This window comes from Haliotis asinina, chromosome 6, assembly GCF_037392515.1.
Source record: "Haliotis asinina isolate JCU_RB_2024 chromosome 6, JCU_Hal_asi_v2, whole genome shotgun sequence".
Taxonomy (NCBI): domain Eukaryota; kingdom Metazoa; phylum Mollusca; class Gastropoda; order Lepetellida; family Haliotidae; genus Haliotis; species Haliotis asinina.
The window spans coordinates 57,641,526-57,663,604 of NC_090285.1; positions in this window are offsets into that span (position 1 = coordinate 57,641,526).

Sequence of the window (22,079 nt, forward strand, 5' to 3'; positions counted from 1 at the left end):
TTTGCGTTAAAGCGTGGGATTTGGTTTTCTTCGTTACAATATCGGTGTACTTTATAATGTGTGGTGTCTATTTTGTGTTTGAACACAAGTGTCTTTGCTTTCTGGATTTATTGCATTTAAAGAATAATGGGTGATGTTTCAGGATGGGAGTGCACATTTGAAGTATTTTGAGTTTACCGATGTACGGCCTTGTTACCGTTCTGGAAGCCCAAGGGAACAACACGCCCACTTTACTGTTTGCCTTTACTTGACACGCTCGCTTTACTATATGCCTTCCTGGGCACAACATGCCCACTTTACTGCTTGCCTTTCTACAACACAGCACAGCACAGCACAGCATGCCCAGTTCACAATTTATCTTGCCCATTATAACGCCCTAACAATATGCCAGCAACGCTATACCTCAGGCACAGGCGAGATAGTATTCACACATCCTTCTTCTTCTGTTGTTGTTGTTGTTTCTCTTTTGTTTTGTGTTGATTTGTTGGGTGTTTTTGTCTGTTAAGAGAAATATTTCATGCTGCTTGCTCATCTGCATGCAAAACAAATCTGCCTCTTTCTCCAACCCTTATTAAACGATTCCTACGTCATCTACACCGGCAGCATCACTACTTTTTAAGACCAGTCGATCACCTGAATCCCTGAAATGGAAGTCCTTTGTGCAGTAGTTCTCAGCGTTCTGTTCCACTACAGCCCGACAGGGAATCCCCGATTGATGGCTGACGGACACGAAATGTCGGGAAATGGCCTGTAAATGTCATGGTGAATGTGCAGGATCAACTGGCTACAGAACCTATCACTGACGCAGAGTCAGGCCAGTCTGTTGGCAGTTTAGCCGCTGTCTACACCCTACATTGGCATTATCAATGTGAAGTATCTGCGTTAGTTAATATAACAAATAGTGGAAGCAGTCAGATGAGGGCTCAACTAAATGTTTTTTTCCGCAATATTCCAGCTGTAATATTCAATACTCATGGTAGGGGATACATGTAATCGAGTCAACAACATGTGCGTGTAACTGGTTTACAGCATGAGCAGCGATAACGACAGCGTATATTCACACAAGTGACTACTTCTGAACCCCTGTCCAAGCCTACTTGGCTCTTTCCATAAGAATGGTGTAGATAGAGACCTTTCTCTTCCCGAGGTTCCACTACACTACATCAATATCACATGCTTTCCGAGCGAGAACCGTACGGACAGAGGCCTGTGACAGCTGTGGTTGGATGAAATAGTGTAAGATGTTTATGTGTTTTAAAAGCACATCCACCCTGCTATTAAAACTGACCACAATTGTAAGCATTTAGTGCCGTCATTTTTATCACCATGGGTTATGCTTATGTGTGTACATATATTTTGAAGTAGGTGGCATTTGGTGCGGAGATGGGGGTTGATGTGTTCCGCTTCCTGTGCTGGGAAAAATTGTGTTTTATTGTAGCTTAGAGGCCAGACTGTGCCCATGTGTACATGGAATGGCTGTTGATAGCCTGTATGATTTTTAAGCAAATATAACGTTACTATAGGAGTCTATGGGAAAACATTTGGTGTCGTGTAACACCGACACTCTATGCGGGATGGACGACTGGTCGTCAAATTAACGTACATTGTGGCGCGTTGTCTGCGTCTTCCGTCCGGCGTTAGCGTTCACATCTACGACTCTCTGAAACTACATGGTCTGCGGCGCTGTACCTGCATGTACGAATGACAAAGGGTATGTTGGCAATAATCATACAGATTATAACATGGTCTCTGCTCCGACTATTTCCGCGATAAATTCTTCCATATAATTAAGCGATTTGTCGGCTCGCCAAATGCAAATGAGTCACTGAACGTGTTTACATCATTTCATTCCATAGAAAAGGAACCACGTTAAAGTCACGCCTATTGCGTGTACTCACGCCATGACGACTTCACTTAAATGAAAATATGACGCCTATCAGCGGGCGGGCAGATAACGTGTAGATGGAAGGTCACGGGGGCCGCCATTTCTCTCTGCCAACTTCCTGTGTCAGAACGAGGCTTCTCTGCTGGGTAACCGAGCAGTATCGTACGGAAGGTGTTGGTGTCTCTACGAGAGAGTTCATAAAGAGAAACATCAGTATCGTGATCAATGCACTTACGCCGGAGCAATGGCAGGAACTGGTCGTTATTGGCTAAAAATCGCAGACTTTTCATGAGCTAATCAACCTGTAAACTGACTACTAGACAACCAACCTGTCTTCATTCACCAACAAAATGTCTACATGTACCAACAACCCGTCAACTGTCTCCAAGTCAACCTAGCTGTCAACACTCACCAACTGACCTGTAAATAGCCTACTAGCCAACCAATCTGTCTACATTCACCAACCAGCCTGTCTACATTCACCATTCAGCATGTCTGCATTCACCAACCAATCGGTCACCTGCCTACAATCCAACCAGCCTGTCTGCATTCACCAACCAATCGGTCACCTGCCTACAATCCAACCAGCATGTCTGCATTCACCAACCAATCGGTCACCTGCCTACAACCCAACCAGCATGTCTGCATTCACCAACCAATCGGTCACCTGCCTACAACCCAACCAGCATGTCTGCATTCACCAACCAATCGGTCACCTGCCTACAACCCAACCAGCATGTCTGCATTCACCAACCAATCGGTCAACTGCCTACAATCCAACCAGCATGTCTGCATTCACCAACCAATCGGTCACCTGCCTACAATCCAACCAGCATGTCTGCATTCACCAACCAATCGGTCACCTGCCTACAATCCAACCAGCCTGTCTGCATTCACCAACCAATCGGTCACCTGCCTACAATCCAACCAGCCTGTCTGCATTCACTTACTCAACCTGCTTTCATCCAAGAACCAACTTACAAACCTACAATCAAAATCTTACAAGCCAGCAGTAGCCAGCCTCCACGTCTACAATCGCCAGCCTCGCCAGCCTCGCCAGCCTCCACGACTACAATCACCAGCTTTCCACACCCACCAATGCAACTTACGGACATACATTCAGCAGCATATTAACACTATCTGCCTATTCAAGACGGGATTCGATCCCCGGATGTTTGTGAACCCACCTTTATGGATTGGGTGGCTACAATGGTTCGATGTGCTTCAGTGGCTTTCATGCTGTTGGCCCGATTAACGAATAGGCCTGATTATTGCTCACTGTAACAAAAACATTCATTAACTCATTCGGGCCTATTGTTTTCCTTGGGCTGACATATAATACCGCCAAATTCATTGGTGCTTAAATTGCATTTCCCTGTCGTATGTCTAATTATATAGCTAGGATCGGAAGTCATTCAGAAGTTGTAAGTGCTTGTGCAATAATATTCATTGGGTTTTAATTATAGCTGAATGTAGTTGTTTACTAAGAAAGACATGATGTTGTGAGACTGTGAAAGCGTGGGAAAAGCTACGTACGTTGAAAGCCGCTGTTGACAAATACTTTTATATTTTTCACATCTTGAGTCATATATCTTGACATGTTTGTAAATACGAAGCATTTCATGATGGAAAGTACAGAACATACATATGGCCAATGAGACACACTAGACACTGTGTGCATGGAAAGTACAGAACATACATATGGCCAATGAGACACAGTAGACACTATGTGCATGGAAAGTACAGAACATACATATGGCCAATGAGACACAGTAGACACTATGTGCATGGAAAGTACAGAACATACATATGGCCAATGAGACACAGTAGACACTATGTGCATGGAAAGTACAGAACATACATATGGCCAATGAGACACACTAGACACTATGTGCATGGAAAGTACAGAACATACATATGGCCAATGAGACACAGTAGACACTATGTGCATGGAAAGTACAGAATATATGTTTACAGGAATAAAACTAAGGAATATCTCACATATTGTGAAAAAAAGTGAGTCCTCCACGTTGTCCCTGATGGAAGTTTGATAAATGCGGTGTACAATCTCATTCACTCACTCGTCGACTCACCCACCCTGAACCATATTATTTTCCCTACAGCCTAGCCACCTCTGTCATGCCAAGACCCTAAATTAAGTGACTCCTTTGCAACGTAAATGGCTTTACTTGTTACAATCAACAGTATACAAATTCAGAGACTAGGTGTTAGCCTAGTGCTGTACATATGATCTTGTGGCGCAGTGATGGCAATTGTTAATTGCATTAAAAGAGCCATACGCGTACCATGTACATGGCATCGTTGGATGTAAAATGGATCCGTTGTACAATGTAATAGAGGAGAGTCGTCTAGTTCATGCTTCACATCATTCTGTCATTTAAAGAGTTTACAACCCTTGTCTGAGTGGGAAATATAGATCTGCAGTTTTACATGTCAATTAGATGCAGAGATAATTGATACAGAAACCTAGCTCGCGCCATGTGTTTGACAGTTTTATCACAAATCGATACACAGAAAGAGAGAGTTGCGTGACACAACATATCAGCTTCTCTCCTGGAGCCCACATCAACCAGTATCCTGCTGAAGGCGTTGGTTTCCGCCCGACTTCGGTGACGGCACCGATATACAGGATTAACCTGTCCTGACTCATACAGGTGATGAAAAACCCTCGATCAGTTTAGTAGTGGTACTTACGGAGGTTGTTTAAGGCTTAGTGCGTGACTGATGAAATGTATTACCGCCTACTTTGCAGAACGACCATGTTGGATGACAAAGTGAAAGAGAAGAAATACCCCCTGGATGAACTCTATTTACTGCACATCCGCAGTTACCTTGTGTGATTCTCGAAAAAGAGGACCCGTGAATGTCCCGGGGTAGAATAGGCCTTCAGCAACCCATGCTTGCCATAAAAGGCGACAATGCTTGTCGGTAGAGGCGTAACGGGATCGGGTGGTCAGGTTAGCTGGCTTGGTTGACACATGTCATTGGTTCCCAGTTGAGTAGATCGATGCTCATGTTGTTTTCTTGTCCAGACTCGATTGTTTACGGACCATATTGCTGGGATATTGCTGTGCGGCGAAAAACTAAAATCACTCACTCACTCAATCAATCAATCAATCAATGAGAAGCATAGTATCTGACTCAGAAAGCTAAGATCCTATCATCAAATTGGACACCCTTCATCTGCAAGGACTCAGTATCTTCCTAATAATAGATCCTGTCCTCCACAACGGCCCTCTTCCTTTGTATGGAAGGGATTCATTTTGATCTGCGTCATGCGTAAATTACGCAAAATTTTATCAAATGATGCAAATAATTAGCGTGTGTACCTGGACGAACGTGAAATTCACACAAGTGAAAAGAAGAAACGACTGTGTCAGTGAAGATTTCATATTTGCAAGTGAACATTACCAGACAAGATTTTTTACCTTTTCAGTTCAAAACTGTTTATGATAGGTATTGTATTATATGCATGGATCAAGATTACAGAGTGTGTTTATCTCGTAAATAGCATGGGAAATAGCTATCACCTGTGCACACGTATCGCGGTGATATTGTTAAAACATACAACCTACTCAACAATATGACGAATTCTGATACAGTGATTGGTACAATATAACATCTAAAAGTGTTATTTTACCAAAAGAAATATATCCTCGCATTGTGTAAATTTACACATGGGTGTAGCTCTATAAATGTAAAATATGTATAACACATAATATGAAAATACGGACCAAGTTACTAAACGGTTTGAAATTGTCCAATTACGGAACGTTCTTTTTTTTTTTTTTTTTTGCTTGTTTGCTTTTTTTTCGGGGGTGGGTGTTTGTTTGTTTGGGTTTTTTTGTTTTTTTTATTTTTGTTTGGTTTGGTTTGGTTTGTTTGGGTTTTTTTCTTTTGTTTTGTTTTGTTTTTGTTTTGTTTTGTTTGTTTTTGTTTTTGTTTTGTTTTGTTTGTTTTTTGGGGGGGTTGTTTGTTTGTTTTGTTCTGTTTAAGGGATGTCACTCACATTGTACATGCATATCCATAGAAATATCATCACCCCCTCCCCACAGCCATAAATTATGAACGGGTCCTCAACAAACATCTACAAATATAAATTCATGATAAATGTAACAATTGAAACTGTTTCTTTCCCTTCAGCTAAGCAAACTATATTGACTCACTTTGTTGAAAAGGGACACTGTTTTTTTAAGTTGTGACGAGCTGTGATATTAAAGCTTCTTCCTTTACATCAATTCCCTAGCATGACCCCTAGTCTGTCGTACAGACCCTGAAGTATATATATCCAAGAAAGCCCAGGTAAGTCTAGAAAATGTGGCAAGTCTAGATTTCCTTAGTTTCTGAAAATGAAGAAAGTCTCAGGGCTCCATTTCATTATATTATTTGTTTTTCACTATGAACTTTTTTCAGTAAAATGTGTTCATTTCAGAGACTAGTTGCTAGTATTAGATATATTTGCTTCAGGATCTGTACAACATCGCATATCATTGATCAGTTGTTTTGTGACTTAAGTTCCACAGGACTGGTACAAATCGATGGCAGTCGTTTCAAGGGTTTTACGAGACGGCACAAAGTATTGTCCATATGATTGACCTTGTGAACATTTTCTACATTTCCTGTTAACTGTTACTTGTAGAACATTTCAATCAAAGACATGGCTCTGTCTTACTACTTCCAATAAAAAGTTTGCTCCTGTTCAATGTGATTTCAATCAAACTGTCGTATATAATGCAGACAGAATATTTTGATTTGACAGAAAAATTATATTTGATATCTTTGTTGGAGTTTTGGATACATCCAGTTTCCCAGCCATAGCATTAGTCTCAAGAGATGCTAACCCTGAGCTATGTGGTTAGGCATGGTGTGATATGAAGTCATTACATATACAGTGGGCGCTGCCAAAACCGGTACCTGTCCAATCCGGCAATTTGTCCACACCGGCATAAAATCACAGTTACATCTGTGGCTTGTACATTTATCATCAGCTCTAATATCCGGCACATTGTCTAAACCGGATTATTTCTTCAGTTCCCATGAGTACCGGTTTAGACAGCTTCCAGTGTATCTATATTCGAACGCTCCTAGAGTGTCGTCTAATTACATGAGAGGATACTTTCATCTGTTGATCTATTTTACCTCCCGAAATGTCTTATCCTTTTGCAACGTGACGCAAGTTCAATCGGTTAATCGTTACACCCTTAGTTATGCAGAATTCTAACCTTTCATCCTATAGATAGCGTTTTCACAATGTCAAGAGATATAGAATGTCGTTCTAGGGGCCGTAAGGTAGCCAGGTGGTTAATGCTTCCTTTGATCTCGTCAAGGTTCCGGGTTTGATTCCGAACATCGGTGCAGTGTGTGAAGCCTGATTGCTGTATTCCCAGTTATGATGTTGCTGGTATATTGCTAATGGCGGCGAAAAGCCATATTCAATAGTTATTAGGTTTTCCACCACCCCCGAGACAAATCTACAGTAAGTGTTAAGAACACCACGTTACTATATGACTTGCGTCTTGACCGAGATTTAGCGCGCCAGCGTGCACGTGACTGGCATGTCAATCAAACTTCACATGTCACTCGCACAACTGGGTCGACACTGAACGGAAGAGAGCTAATTATTTGAAAATTCAGGTCAAACCTCTTCCTGGGCTACAAACAGTCTCTAAGACCGTATATGTGTCGTGGTGGCATGTGCACAACTGTTTGGTATTGACAACACGTTATGTGATGAGGTGACGGGCAGAAGGTGGGTCGCTGGATTTGACACGTTTTCTCATCGTGTCCGTAAAATGAATCAGAGCTTTATAAAAGTGAGTGAGTATGATTTAAAGCCGTGTTTAGCAATATTCCGCAATATCACAGCGGGAAACACCATACATTGTATCAATGTGGGAAATCGAACCCGTGTCTTCGGCGTGACGAGCGAACGCTTTAGCCACTAGGCTCCCCTCAGAACTTTATCACAAAGGCAACTGTAGGAATGACATGAAGACACTCATACAGAAGTCACCGATTATCACGAAAAGCTGGTCAGAGGATTTTGATGGACTTATGCACATAAAATAAAATAATAAACAACATACTCCTCTTGTTTGTCATATTTAGGATGACCTTTCCCATGTAAATGAACATTTTATTCATGACTCTACTACAATATGTCCAGTATTGATCCTCACGCAGACATTACCAGGCTTTTGGTAGGGGCAGCGGGGTACCCTATTGGTTAAGGTGTTCGATTGTCACACCGAAGACCCGGGTCCGATTCCCCACATGCTCGAAGCCCATGTCCCGTGAGATTATTGGAATGTTGCTAAAAGCCTCGAAAAACTAAACTGACTCACTGATTCTCTTGGTAATTCCATCCAACCTATCCACTCCTATGGTAAATGACCGGTCGCGCACGAAACATTCTGTCACTCTTGGTCGGTCAAATAACACAGCTCAACTCTGAACTTTCCATGATGGCTCACAGTAATTGCATGCATTACTTCATTGTTCCACATGCTGTACACATATGACGCACGTGACGCATCAAATGTTTCACCTTTGACCTTTATCATGTGTTATATAAGGTTATCACATGTCCACGGGTTCAAGCAAACATCAACACCAGATGCGGCAATAAAACCTACGTATTGGGAAAGTCTAGCTCTACAACGCAGCGTGGTATTTTCACATAACCCTGTTATGGTTCAAACTAAGAGTCGTATTTATATATCTGTCACAGAGACTGACCCCTAGAGCCTGACTCTCCGGTTCCACTAATCGCCTTTGACAAATACGGGTTGTTGGTGACCAGTCCTAGCCCCGATCTTCACAGGTTGTGAAAAAACAACGAGGGTTAACTTAATTTGTCCTATTTCTTAACTCCCATAGGGGCGATGAGTAAGCCTAGTGGGTAGTGCGGTCGTTGAAGACTCGGTTCCAATTTCCCCCATGGGTACAATGTATGGAGCCCATTTCTGGTGTCCAGGTCGTGATATTGCTGAAATATTGCTAAAAGCGGCGTAACATTGGACTCACTTATAACTTCTATCGGAAGTGTGAGTGAGTTTAATTTTAAGCCGCACTCAGCAATATTCCAGCTATATGGCGGCGGAAGTAAATAATCGAGTCTGGACCAAATAATTCAGTGATGCGCAACTGGGAACCGATGACGTGTCAAGCCGGACCACCCAATCCCGTTAGTCGCCTTTACGACAAGCATGGGTTACTGAAAGCCAATATTCTAATCCGGGTTCGGAAATTTCAGATAAGGGCGGGATCGGACTGACCTTGATATGCAGTGAAATGGTCTTGGGTGGGATGTCCTAATCTCAAAATATAGGTTTGACTAGATGCCTTAAAACATCGGAGTTGTTCGTCCAAACACGGCTATTTACTCTGACATTTAAATAAAAGAATTGTGTTTCTTTTAGCAATAGTCGCAAACATAAGAAACAAAACACAAAACCTCCAAACCAGTTCTTCAGGAAGACTCATAAACGACCATTCAAGCTGGAAAAGAAAACAACAAAGAAAACACGTGACAGACCGACGGGAGCTCCCACAATCAACGACCCGTGCTGTTCCGGGGCTACTTTCGGTTGAGACAGCAATGGCAATCTGAACATGGCTACTGTCACGAAGCGTACACTTGTGCAGACGGCTGAATGTATGGTTTAGATTTATGCGTCCAAATATTTTGTCCTGTTCGTTTTGTCCGATATGGAAGAATTACACGTATGTTTATTAACCGTGCAAAATAATCATTCATTAAGTAACTAGATGTACATATCAGCATTGTGAGACTCAAATTGAATCATTGTGTTTTATCCTGCATCGTCTGCGCAAACTGTCACATCCATCGAGGTGTTAATTCCTTGCCTCTAAACAAATATCGATTCAGTATAAGAACCGTCACAGGAAAAATCGGAAACATTTGGGCCAAACATTTTTGCAAAAAAACGTTTTGTAACATTTTGTAACGTTGGAATGGGTGAGTTGATAAACTGAGGGATCGCCGCCAGGGACACCAGAAATGGGCTCCGCACATTGTACCCATATGGGGAATCGATCCTGGGTCTTCGGCGTGACGAATACTTTAACCACAAGGCTACCCCGCCATTCCAGATCGAACTAGGAATACATGCTGTCATTTTAGAGAGTGCTTAAGTGTAACACGTTATCTATGGAATTCCACTTTCTCGATATAAAGCACAAATTGTGGTGCTCTTGGTAGGTTGTGTTGTTTCGAATCCACTGAGAAAGTGGTGAAATGTAATATGCTATTTGGAATTATACGTTTTTAGTAAAGTACAAATTCTACTACATTTTAGTTGTTTCCCATGCGTGACTCGAAGTCACACCCTCATAGAAAGTGTAATTTCGAATATAACACTTTCGACCGGACTATATCCAAGAACTGATGTAGTCAAGTTGAACTGCTTCAAAGAGCACAGGCCCGACGCTTATGGGGAAATAGTGAGAATATTTGTTTATTTACGATCTTAGCGAGGTATGACAACAACCGCCATCTAAATGGAATATAAATTTGCAAAATCTGTTCCGATAATTAGGCGTTGACGATTGAGTGGACTTTCAAGCAGTAATGACCACCTTCAAACCAGGTATACAACCTGGGTGATCAACATCAATGGTCTACCGTTCATCCACTGTATGGTGACAACACCTTCGTGATTTGATCTGCGCTTGATTTTAGAACTGTGGGCCCAAAAACGACTTCTCGACACAGCAGAAGTGATAAGGATGTAAGAGTTATGTCCCTTTGACCATACCACTCCATCGACGAGATGCAAAATTAAAATGCGAAGAGTATTTGACTGAGACATGGTACCACATTTTGGAATTCTTAACTACCACAGTCAGCAGTGTCTTATAAAAGCTTACATGTATTTTGGTACAAGGGGATTGGCGGGGGCTGTTGTAATATAGGGTAGACTGGTCGGTTTTCTCCTTTTTTTTGATAGTAATCAACGTTATGTACGATAGTTACACTTCTTGGTAATCACAAAGTAAACCCAATTTCTGTACGAACGTTTAGTCTCTGAAAACACAATATTTTCATAGAAACCTGCAACAACGTTTCACTGGAATACGATGTTCTTGGTAGTATTGATTGTGGAATGTGTGAAAGGTTACCACTTTCCGTGTGTGTTTGTGTTGATTGAAGGAAGTGCTGTAAAATATTCAGAAACAGCATGCAGCGCCTCTGGCGCCTGGACGCGCATGATTTTAGTCGACCTTTCAGCATGTATACTTGAAAGACGCGACGTAATTGTGCCTAGCAAAATACCACCCGATAAAACAATATGGAATGTTTCACAGGGTGTCGCTTATCTACTTACCTATGGTTTGAAGTGTTGAAAGGTTAACAGTGAAAGGTGGTACATGATGGATATCCTGCTCAGTCAGAATGTCAGTGAAAGCTAGGAAACAGAGACTGGCTCTATGTACATGTGAAAACATGTGAAACAATAAAAGTAATAACGTAGCAAAGATTGATCTTGACAAGGAAATCCAGTTGCTAACTTGCGTTGATTGCTAATGGCATTTTTTTTAAAATAGAAACCGGTAATAAATCCAGGCGTTGATCATAAAGTGTCAGACAGTGTTCTACAGACAGTGCCAAACACCCGCTTTCCTTCCTATAAACCACTACCATTTTCCAATTTGTGTTCCTACCTGGTTTGGATGAGACAACACCCCTGAGGCAACTGATTTGTTTACAACTTTGTAACTACAACTATACAACTATACGCCAAATTAAGGACTTTCCACATTCTATAGTAAACCCTGTCATAACTGGAAAGAGGTCTACCCCTTTGTTTCCCCAGAATGAAATAATGGTATAATTTGCAAATAACTGTTCTGCAATTATTCATAATTATTTTGAATATAACTACTACAAGAGTTTCATCGTTTTCACATATAGATGCCCCCCCCCCCCAAAAAAAAAACAAAAAACAAAAAACTTTTTACCATCATTTATGTAATTTGATGATAAGCTGAGGCTGTATGAATATTTATAGTCAGTATTTCAATGCTAACGTTTATACTCAGTATATTTACAAATGTTGTTAAAACGTCAAACGTACCTTCTGTGTAGTCCCCTCTAAGGTGTACTTTGTCACTAGAGCTTTAATATCCAACTTGGTAGAGTCGTACATGTATCATTTATGTTCTTTTATCTTGTGTCAAACTCATCATACTGAATCTGAAAACAAAAGGCGTTTTCCAACCATTTCCGGCATTACTTCAGTTGTAGATTGACGTGATCTAGTTTCGAGACGCCAAAGGATGAAGAATGTATGTAATAACATCCCTGCACCAGATACAAGATATTTATTGCGTAAACGTCCATGTAGAACCAGTGACAATATTCCATTAACTACATAAACATGATGTATACTTAACAAATCAGAGGAACAATACACTCATACACCAAAACAAACGTATATAAAGGTCGAAGACTAACTACGTATCTTCTAGATTTGAAGTTGTATATAAGATAGCAGATTATGTCTGCCATCTGACCAACTGAAACAAAAGTCTGTAAGAGTGAGTGAGTTTAGATTTACGCCACACTCAGCAATATTGCAGCCACTGCGGTCTGTAAATAATCCAGTGATCAACTGCATGAGCCTCAACCTTCCAACCGATATTCATCAGGTGTTTATAACTTCTAACTAGTCCATCGTTTCCAGGCATTTAAAATGACGGAAATATACTTCCTCGTTAACGCTTGCCTAAAAAGACACAAATACTGAAATAATTTAAGACCACTATTTTAAGAACGCACCTGTGAGAATGCACGAGCTGGTGTGAACCATGAAGTAGGGAATAGCCTCAGGCTGAAGGCCGCTTCATACGTGCACTAGAACATAGGCATACTTGAGAAGTTATTCATCATTAGACATGCAAATGTTTGCGATATTTGGATTATATACTGGACAAAACTAGTTAGAGATATATGTAAATTTTGAAATTGTGAGTAATGATGTATTTTTTCATTGACATGCTGATAAATTATCAGTCACGAAACGACCAACATCCCTTACTTGTTTTGTCCAGTGTACAATTATCATATCTTGATGATTCATGTTTATTAGGGGCGGTGGGGTAGACAAGTGGTTAAAGGTTCGCTCGTCACTCCGAAGACCTGCGTTCGATTCCCAATATGGGTTCAATGTGTGAAGCCCATTTATCGTGTCCCCGTGAAATCGCGGGAATGTGGATACAAGCGGTGTGAACCGTACTCACTCACTCATTCACTCATATTTATTAAAATGAAGCCAAAACAAAACCATCATTTTGCATTTTTGTCGGTTTTTCTATTTCAGTGGTAGAAATGGTTGAGTAAATGTTATAACGACGTTCCACTATAGCACTGCAGCGGTTTGAAAGATTTTCAGTTTGAATAAGCCTAATATATGATTGATTAGACGAACAACGACCCACGATGTCGGTGGAAGATGACACGTGAATAGTTGGCATGCTGTAGTCGCCTACTGGCGACCGTGCCCCCAAAGGACAAGAATGTTGATTTTCAAAAATGCCTTTACAAGGAACAACACGACACACTGTATGATTCGTTGTGGACAGTACTTGGAAAAATGCTACACTTCTACTATTTCAGCATTACTGTTATTTTCCTGACTCATAAGCGAGAAGAGAGGTTTGCGTGAAATACATTTAAAAAGGACTCACCTACACCCCCACGCTTTTACTAGCTCACCGGTCCGCTTACTCACCCACCTTCACTTCCCCCCCCCCACACACACACACACACCCACCCCCACCCCCCACTCACCGGCCCATCTGTCCGCTTACTCAGTCACCCAACTACCCACTGATATACTCACCAGTTCCCTTACTCACCCACTCACTCACGTTCTCACCCGTCCGCATACACACCCATCCGCTCATTCACCTACTGACCCGTCCACTCACCAGTCATTGTTGGCATTATTTGCAGCTGTATGTCCTGGAGTTTATCACTGTCTGTCTCTCTGTCTGTCTGTCTCTCTGTCTGTCTCTCTGTCTGTCTGTCTGTCTGTCTGTCTGTCTACACATACTCAGGGACTGTAAGTCGTGGATATTCGTATCCTCGGAGCAGAATTATTATTAATGACAGGTACGTTTTATGAAATCACTGTAAAATGAGGTCATGTGAGGGATATACGTAATATGATATACAACAACTCAAACTATATTCCTTAATGACGTCATTAATTCGTTTGGGTCCAATTGGGCAAAGTTATCTTATCATTATCTATTTATATTATACAATGTAGTATATAAATAGGCAACTTTGTGTGCAGACTCTTTCAGTGTTGTCACAACCCCTAGTGTACAGTACACAACCCTGTGCACTTAAAAGAACCCACGAATCCGTTGGTATATGACCAGATGGTGGCCACATGAACACGTGCATACACCTAGTTGCAGGTACAGCAACGTGCAGTAAACTTGGACAAAATGCTGTGACTATGTGTCCCAGTCCACCCAGCTGTCAATTGGGTACCTCGTTAGGATGAGAGAGCCACAATAAACTCGGTGCGCCTAGTGGCAGCAAGAGTTGTATACTCCCCAGGGAGTTGAGATTGAAATATGATGTACTGTTGAGATTGACATCTGGTGATCGAGGGGAAAATACCAGCGCCTTGAGCATTCACTAGTGCGTGGATATGTGCGCTATATAAATATCCAATGTAACCAATCTATCAATACTTTTTATGGACGACTGTTTATTCACGATCGATCACAATGATGGAGATCTGCAAAGAGAATAACATATAATGTATAACACTGATAATAAAATAACATATAATCCTCTATCCCTGCCCAAGTCATTGCCGGAGCATGACAAAGCTGTGGCAAGGGCTAAAAGAAACACCTAAGAAACTGCCGACAAAACTTTCGTGGGTTGCGCTGGGTAGACTGTCTGAACCCAGGGGTTATTCTGCCTCAATCACATGCACATAATCAATAATCAGACAGCCAGTTCGGCTCTTCCATAGTACGGGTAGAACGTCGTGTGTGGATTACACGTTAGATTTGCTCGCTGATTCTGTCAGGAAAGTGGGTTCTCTGATCACTGGGCAGAGTGGACGGGACCTATCAGGTGAGGGTGGTGAGGATTGTGACACATCAGGTGTAGCGGCTGGTCTGGACCGCTCCGACTGCTGATGTGTAGTGCATTGTTCATCACCAGTAGGGACTGTTGCAAGTGTTGGCCAGTGTTCTGACGTTGACTTAGCTGGGCGTGGATGTAGTATGGGGTTGGTGATAATGTCAAGTCATCAGCAATTGAGCGTCAAAACGGAGGTTGGAACACAGGGATATACTTCGTCAGAAACTTCCGACTGCGCAAGGTCACCCTACCTGACCTGTCAACCCATACAACATACGGGTCGAATTGACAAACTTCGACCACACATCCTCTTTTGTCCCATTTGAGCGGTAAAGGCCCTGTCTGATTCTGGATTCTGACAAAGTCACCAACTGCTAAGGGTGTGAACTGTTTGGTGTGCTGATCAAGGCGATCCGCCATCTTCATAATTCGGTTTCTGAGAGCCTCCCACTTCAATAATAGTGTATCACTCCATGTCTCACGAGGTTTGAGGTTTGTACTGGCCGGGAAGGGTTGGGATGAACTCCTTTATGACTCTGCCAAAAGTACACAGAGCAGGAGATAACCTTGTGTCTCTGTCTTGGTTGTTCCTGTACTGAAGCATTGCCCGGTGGAAAACATCCTTGTCAAGTTCGTCCCGGGGTCTAGTGTTGGCAGTGATCATGCATCTGACCGCCAGTATCTGCTCTGCAGTTGCTGTGAGGGAAAGCGACAGAGGATAGGCACTTATATACTGACCATGTGCGAAGCAACTGTCTGGTTGCAGAGGCTGTGAATTCGGGTCCGCCGTCAGAGGAAACTTCATCGGGTATGCCAAATGTGACAAATGTGCGCCATAAGCAGTCGATGAGTCCGGGTACACCCACAGCAGTTCTCTCCACTACTGGCCAGTTGGAGTATCTGTCGACAAGTACCAGGCAGTTGACACACGTGTAATGAAAGGAGTCAGCGCATAGGCACTGGAAGGGGTGGGATGGGTATACTGGTGGTGTTGGTGGGGCTGATGCTTGTGATGGAGCCATCCGAATGCAGTGAGCACAGTTGGTTCGGAGGGTTGTCACGTCCAGAGTGAGCCAGAAGATAGATGCTTCAGCTCTAGACATCATTGATAAGACGCCTTGGTGTGCAGAATGGAGGGGCATCTTTACGTAGTGCTGGTGGGATCACAATCCCGTCCTTGTATCGCATAACTTCGTCTACTGCGCGGAGATGCTCTCTGAACTGATTCACGTAGTGCAGTATGAAGTTCAATGCGGGTTTCTGGCATCCCAGTTTCAATAATGTCAACGAGTTTGGAGATGGATACATCGCTAAGGGCGGCAGCTTTCACCTTGTTCCACTAAATGGGTTCCATGAAGCTGATTGCACACAGGAGAGTGGCATTGTCTAGAACTATCCTCCCAGAGTTACCAGTTGGATGACGAGATACAGCATCTGCAGCTCTGTGTTTGACTCCGGGGATGTGAACCATGAGGAATTTGCAGCATTCTCTTCTCATTCAGTGTAGGGTCACTACTGAAGCTGTAATCTCTGGCGACCTCCACAGTTGTGGGAACATTTTCTGTGATCATCCCTAGAAGATACAAGCCTCGCGACTGAAGAAGACCTCGTCAGAGTTGTTTGTGATATAGACCATCTGTCTTGTTTCAGTTGTTTCCCCTGTTGGGCTTGAGCCAGATCGTCGTGTGTTGAGGGCCCCGAGGATATTGATACCCCTGTTATTGGCAGCACGCATCTTCAGAGTCACTGGAATGAGATTCTGTGTTTTCAGTCTAGGTTAGACTAACAGCTAGTCTCTGAAATGAACATATTTTACTAGGTCTGTGTGCGACCTTAATGTCAGCATGACAACTCTGACAACCTGTGTGCGTCATAGTCATCAGCGTGGACGGCCTTCGATAATCATACGTTGAGGGAGGGCTGGGGTCGGGAGGCTTGTTTAGTCCAGGTATCCGACAGCTGATCATGTATGCTCAAGGTGGAGTGTCTTCTTTCCTTGATGCCAGCTGATGTTAGTGACTGAATAGAGCATGTCAAAGGCCGCGCTGTCATCTTCCTTAACTGTCCTTGGGGGCTTCTCAGCTTTCATTTTGCTCTGACACACGGTGTCAAAGTGATCGTAGCGGTTACAGGATGAACATAAGCGACCGACGGCGGGACAATACTTTTTCCTGATTTTCTGTGAGGAACTTTCTATGCCTCTTTCTTCCGTAATAGAAGCACGTCTCGGACGTATCCAGTTTCTTTGATGCATTAACAGCTGTGTTCTTGCTTCTTCGGAAGCCGCTACTAACGGCATCAACAGACGAGATACCGAGCGTTTGCCTGATTCCTTGGCTTCCGCAAAATGAAACACCTCTTCAAGATTAATGCCTTGTTTGTTGTCTCCAATTTCAGCTGTATTTAACAGAACTTCATCCAGTTTATTGCGTCAGTCGGAATTTCACAATGAATCAATGAATCAGTGAATTATAGTAAGAATTAAGAACAAGAAATATATCTGAATGAATGAAAGAAAGAAAGAAAAAGAATAAAAGAAAGAAGTACATATGTGAATGAATGAAAGTATAAATTATGCACCGCGGCCTTCCCTCCCAAAACCTGTTTAAGAACGCAGACGCGAGAACACATGTGTTAACATCAGCTGTCCTTTCAAAAAATCTACTGAGACATTTTTCTATATGGTCTCCCTGGTTCCATTTTCCCCACTTCTAATATGCCACTCAAAGAAGTTATATTATACAGTCCAACTTTAACATTACAATGTATTGATGTGGTTACAATAATGTTGGTGTGACGGTGAATTTTTAACTCACTCTCTTTTCTGAGTCAGTTCCATGTGTTATTGTTCTGGAATTCCCCGTTTCGAAGCCGTGAACACTGCTTAAAATAGATGTAACGTAATGCTAAAAATAGATATGGGGATTCCTTTTGGTGCGCCATCTAGTGGTAGGTCAGCACGAGGTCAGGTAGCAGACAATGGCGGAAGTGCTTTGAATATGGATAAGAAGCTAACTCCGTAGATTTGAAAACCAGAATTTTAAAGAGATCATTGAAGAAGATATGTTGTATAATGTGACAGTTTTAATAGGATAGAGGTAAGAATATTTTTTTGCGTAAATATTGTGAATTTAAACGACTGCCCCGTTTAACGTGTACGCACCGTTTGACATTCTAACATGACCTCATTTGAAATTAAAACATGGGAGATTTTGACAGAATCCCCGTTGTGGAAAAATATTCCACGTTGTTCACATAGAAGTGTCCTTTCGCGGTCTATAGGCAGTTACAATTCTGTATAAGCATTACAACCCAAAAGACGACAACAATAATCCTTAAACAGGGTATTTACGTTCAAACAGGTGCCCGTTTTTAATCGCTTTCCAACTAGTATGAGTATGAAAATGTAATGTTGGGCACGTCACAAATATCCATGTTGATAAATGAAACAACACACATCACGTGATGGTAAGCATAGTGTATGTATTGTGTGTCAATCAGCCGACATATATTGCAGCAAAACAGACAGGCCGGTTCGAATGCAGTGTCGGTTCCTAGTAAGACCCAGGCATTTAAATATCGCCTTTAATGTGACATACAAACAGACCAGTATGTTGTTATGATGGGTTTCTTTACTTGACACTGTTTTGGTGCCAGAAAACCATGATGTTATTACTCCCATAATATTAGATCTTCTTAAGACAGAATAACTAAAACATAGCCATGTTAGTATGGTCAGTCTTACGACTTCAATGGTAAATCTACTGCTATTTTCAAAGCAATTACAGGGTGTTATGGTGTGTAACAGAGAGTTGTTTTTGGAGTAAGATGTGAAGATTTTTTAAAATGTCACAGTGATCCTAAATTTTGCAGCAAGGGATATCCTAGTGGCTGAAGGGTTCGCTTGTCATGCCGAGGGCCCAGGTTCAGTTCCCCACATGATTACAATGTGTGAAGCCCATTTCTGGTGTCCTTATGATATTGCTGGAATATTGTAAAACACAGCGTCAAACTAAACTCGCTCACTAATTCTTGTTGCTAAAGTACTCAAGTCTAGGAAATATCTAGCACCCTCAACGCTGCAGTCATGCCAAGTCCAATTAGCATTTTTCTGTTTTGTCAGAACATTGCTTATATTGATAGAGTTTGCCTATTACTAATGCTAGTAACTCCAGTACAGTATTTAACAGGCCCTTACTAGATTGTGTTAAAATGATAATATACAATGATCAATATCAAAAGAAGTCTACTTATTTACCTTGTTGAATTTTTTGTTTGGGGGGTGGGGGTGGGGTGGGGGGCTGATTTTCAAATACACTGGATAAGGGTAATGACTCATTGATAGTACCATAAATCTTTTGGTCCAGCCAGCATATGTTGATATTGAATTGGACCAGCAGTTTCAAATATCTGCAGGCCCTTTGTCCTTCAGAAAATTGTCTGTCTTTGTAGACAGCTGGAGTATTTCCCTGCTTTTTACCCTTTGTTAATGTTCGGGAATCATCCATGATCCACCATGTTAGAATAAGTTAGTTTCAGTTTTTGGTATTTCAGCACTTTCTGCACAGGAATGTCAAGACCAGTCATTAACAAATGAAAATGTCTCTCTTTACCATTCCCTAATTTGAAGGAACAGTGTGAAACTGTATAGAATGTAGTCAGTTTTGCTATAATTGGTTTGACTTTAACAAAATGGGCCTGCAGATTTCATTTAGGGCCTGTAGATATTAAGTCCTACATGTGGCAGCAGGCCCTGATGGTGAACTGGCAAATTAAAGTTTTGCAAACACTGGATCCAACTAATTTCAGGTGTATTCATCCCAGTAGTTCTATGCATTCAATCCTTTGTCATTTGTGCAACAAGTAATTAATTATATCAATAGAGATGCAAGTAAGGATAAAGAGGATTCCATGTGATGTGTCAACATTTTCATGTTGACATGATTTCTTTTAAGGTCTGAACATCATATGTCAGCATGGCATTTGTCACTTTATGAACATCTTGGTCAGGCTGACATGATATTTTTCAAGTTATGTACATCTTGATTCTATTGTGTTCATCTTGATTCTGTTGTGCACATCTTGATCATGCTGACATGACGTTTGTCAAGATGCAAACACCATGATCATGTTGACATGACATTTGTCAAGCTGTGAACATATTGGTCATGCTGACTTGGTTGAGTGAGTTAGCTGTGTACTTCTTGACTATGTCCTCTGCCTTGTTCAGCTTCATACATTCACTTATCACCCGCCAGTCGTTGCAACATGCCAATCATTTGCTGGGAAAAGCCTCTTGAAAGTTTGCTGACAGAATAAAAATATCCCTTCATGTAGATAGTCAAGGGACTTGACAGCATGCATACTGGGATGACGTTAAAGAGTTTGACTCTCAGTTCAGGCACAGCCTTGGAGCCAAGTTTTGAATCCAGCAAGTTATCATTCCACAACAGGGATGGCACGGAAATCTGCACATTTAATGCAAATCAATTGACCCTGGACCCTGTTGGAGAGATGTGGCCCCCAGACCCCTAGGTGATTTTCAACTGAAATCACTTTCATCTGTTGCCATCCCTGGGTTCAAAAACAGTTTAAAGACTGAGGTCTTCAGCAAGATGTAGGACAAGGTGGAATCCTAAATTGTTGAGGAGCTAGTTTTGCAGTCATCTATTGAACCCAGCAATTTATGATTCCACGTAGTCCTTCATTTTGTTAAGGAGCTAGGTCTTGGAGCCATGTATTGAATCCAGCAATTTATATAAATTCCTCAGGCTATCATCACCTAGTCCCACATTTTGTTGAGGGGCTGGGTCTTGGAGCCATGAATTGAGCACAGCAAGCCATAATTCTGTAAACTAACACCACCTAGTCTCACATCTTGTTGAGGTTCTGGGTCTTGAAGCTATATAATCTCCAATTTGTGGTGCTTATGCATCAACGTGATCTTGACCCACATCTTGTCGAGGGTTTATATTTCGAAAAGCCATATAATAAACCCATCAGTTTCTGATATCTGTATCATGCAATAACATCACAGCCATGTCATTAACCTGAAGCTCCTAACAAATTCAATAAGTGCTGTCCCCACTAAAAATAGCCTTGGACTTTCAGGTCATTCTTTCACTGTGTCTACCAGTGATTCTACCAGAGTAACAGTATTGCAAATTAAGGGGTTTTGGGGGGATTTTTTTTTATAACAATTGTAGCCTTCTGCCACGCAATCCCTATTCATTGCCATCAAGGTTTAAAGAGAACTGTTTGACTGTTATGCTTATTAATATTATAGAACACTGTGATCTGTTATTTAATGTCATGTGAACAAGTTGTAAGGTGAGTAGTATGAGAGGTGAGCACTGCCAGTAACCTGATTACAGTAATAAGTTGATGCCCTAACTGCATCTGTGAGCTGCTAATAACTTGGCCCATTATGAAAGCTTGCAGTGTCTGTCTGAACTGGTCAAGTTTGTCCTGAGGTAGCCAACAGTCATGCTTGATCTAGTTTCAGAAATCGGCATCACCAAAGTGGACTGTAAACTCATGTGGCGGTCGTCTGGCAATAACATGGTTCAAACTATCATCAAACAGGGGGTTTGGGGGGGGTGTTAAAATTTGAAACTAGTAATCTATTAATTTAAAAGAAAATTATATATATGATAAAAATTATGAGAGTTCAGTAATAGTAATATTCAAATCTCTTTTATTCTGGAGTTCTGGTGAGGCCACAAGTCTGTAGTGCAAAGTCAGATAACAGGAATCCTGGTTTACAATCATAGTGTTTAAATAGGAACATTTTTTATAGATAGACAACTTCTTTATTGCAGTAGATGTGACATTAAGGTGTTGGTGCTAACACTGTTATCAAACAAGATGTGTAGTGTCTATTGCTCTGAAGAAGTTGTCTATCCATTAAAAAATCGCTCCTCTACATCATTCCAGCTTCCAGATCTCACTCAAAGAAATCAAAATGTTTGCAGATGATTTTTTTATGTGTACACAAGCATGCTGGATATGCTAGTAGTAACATCATAGAGGTAG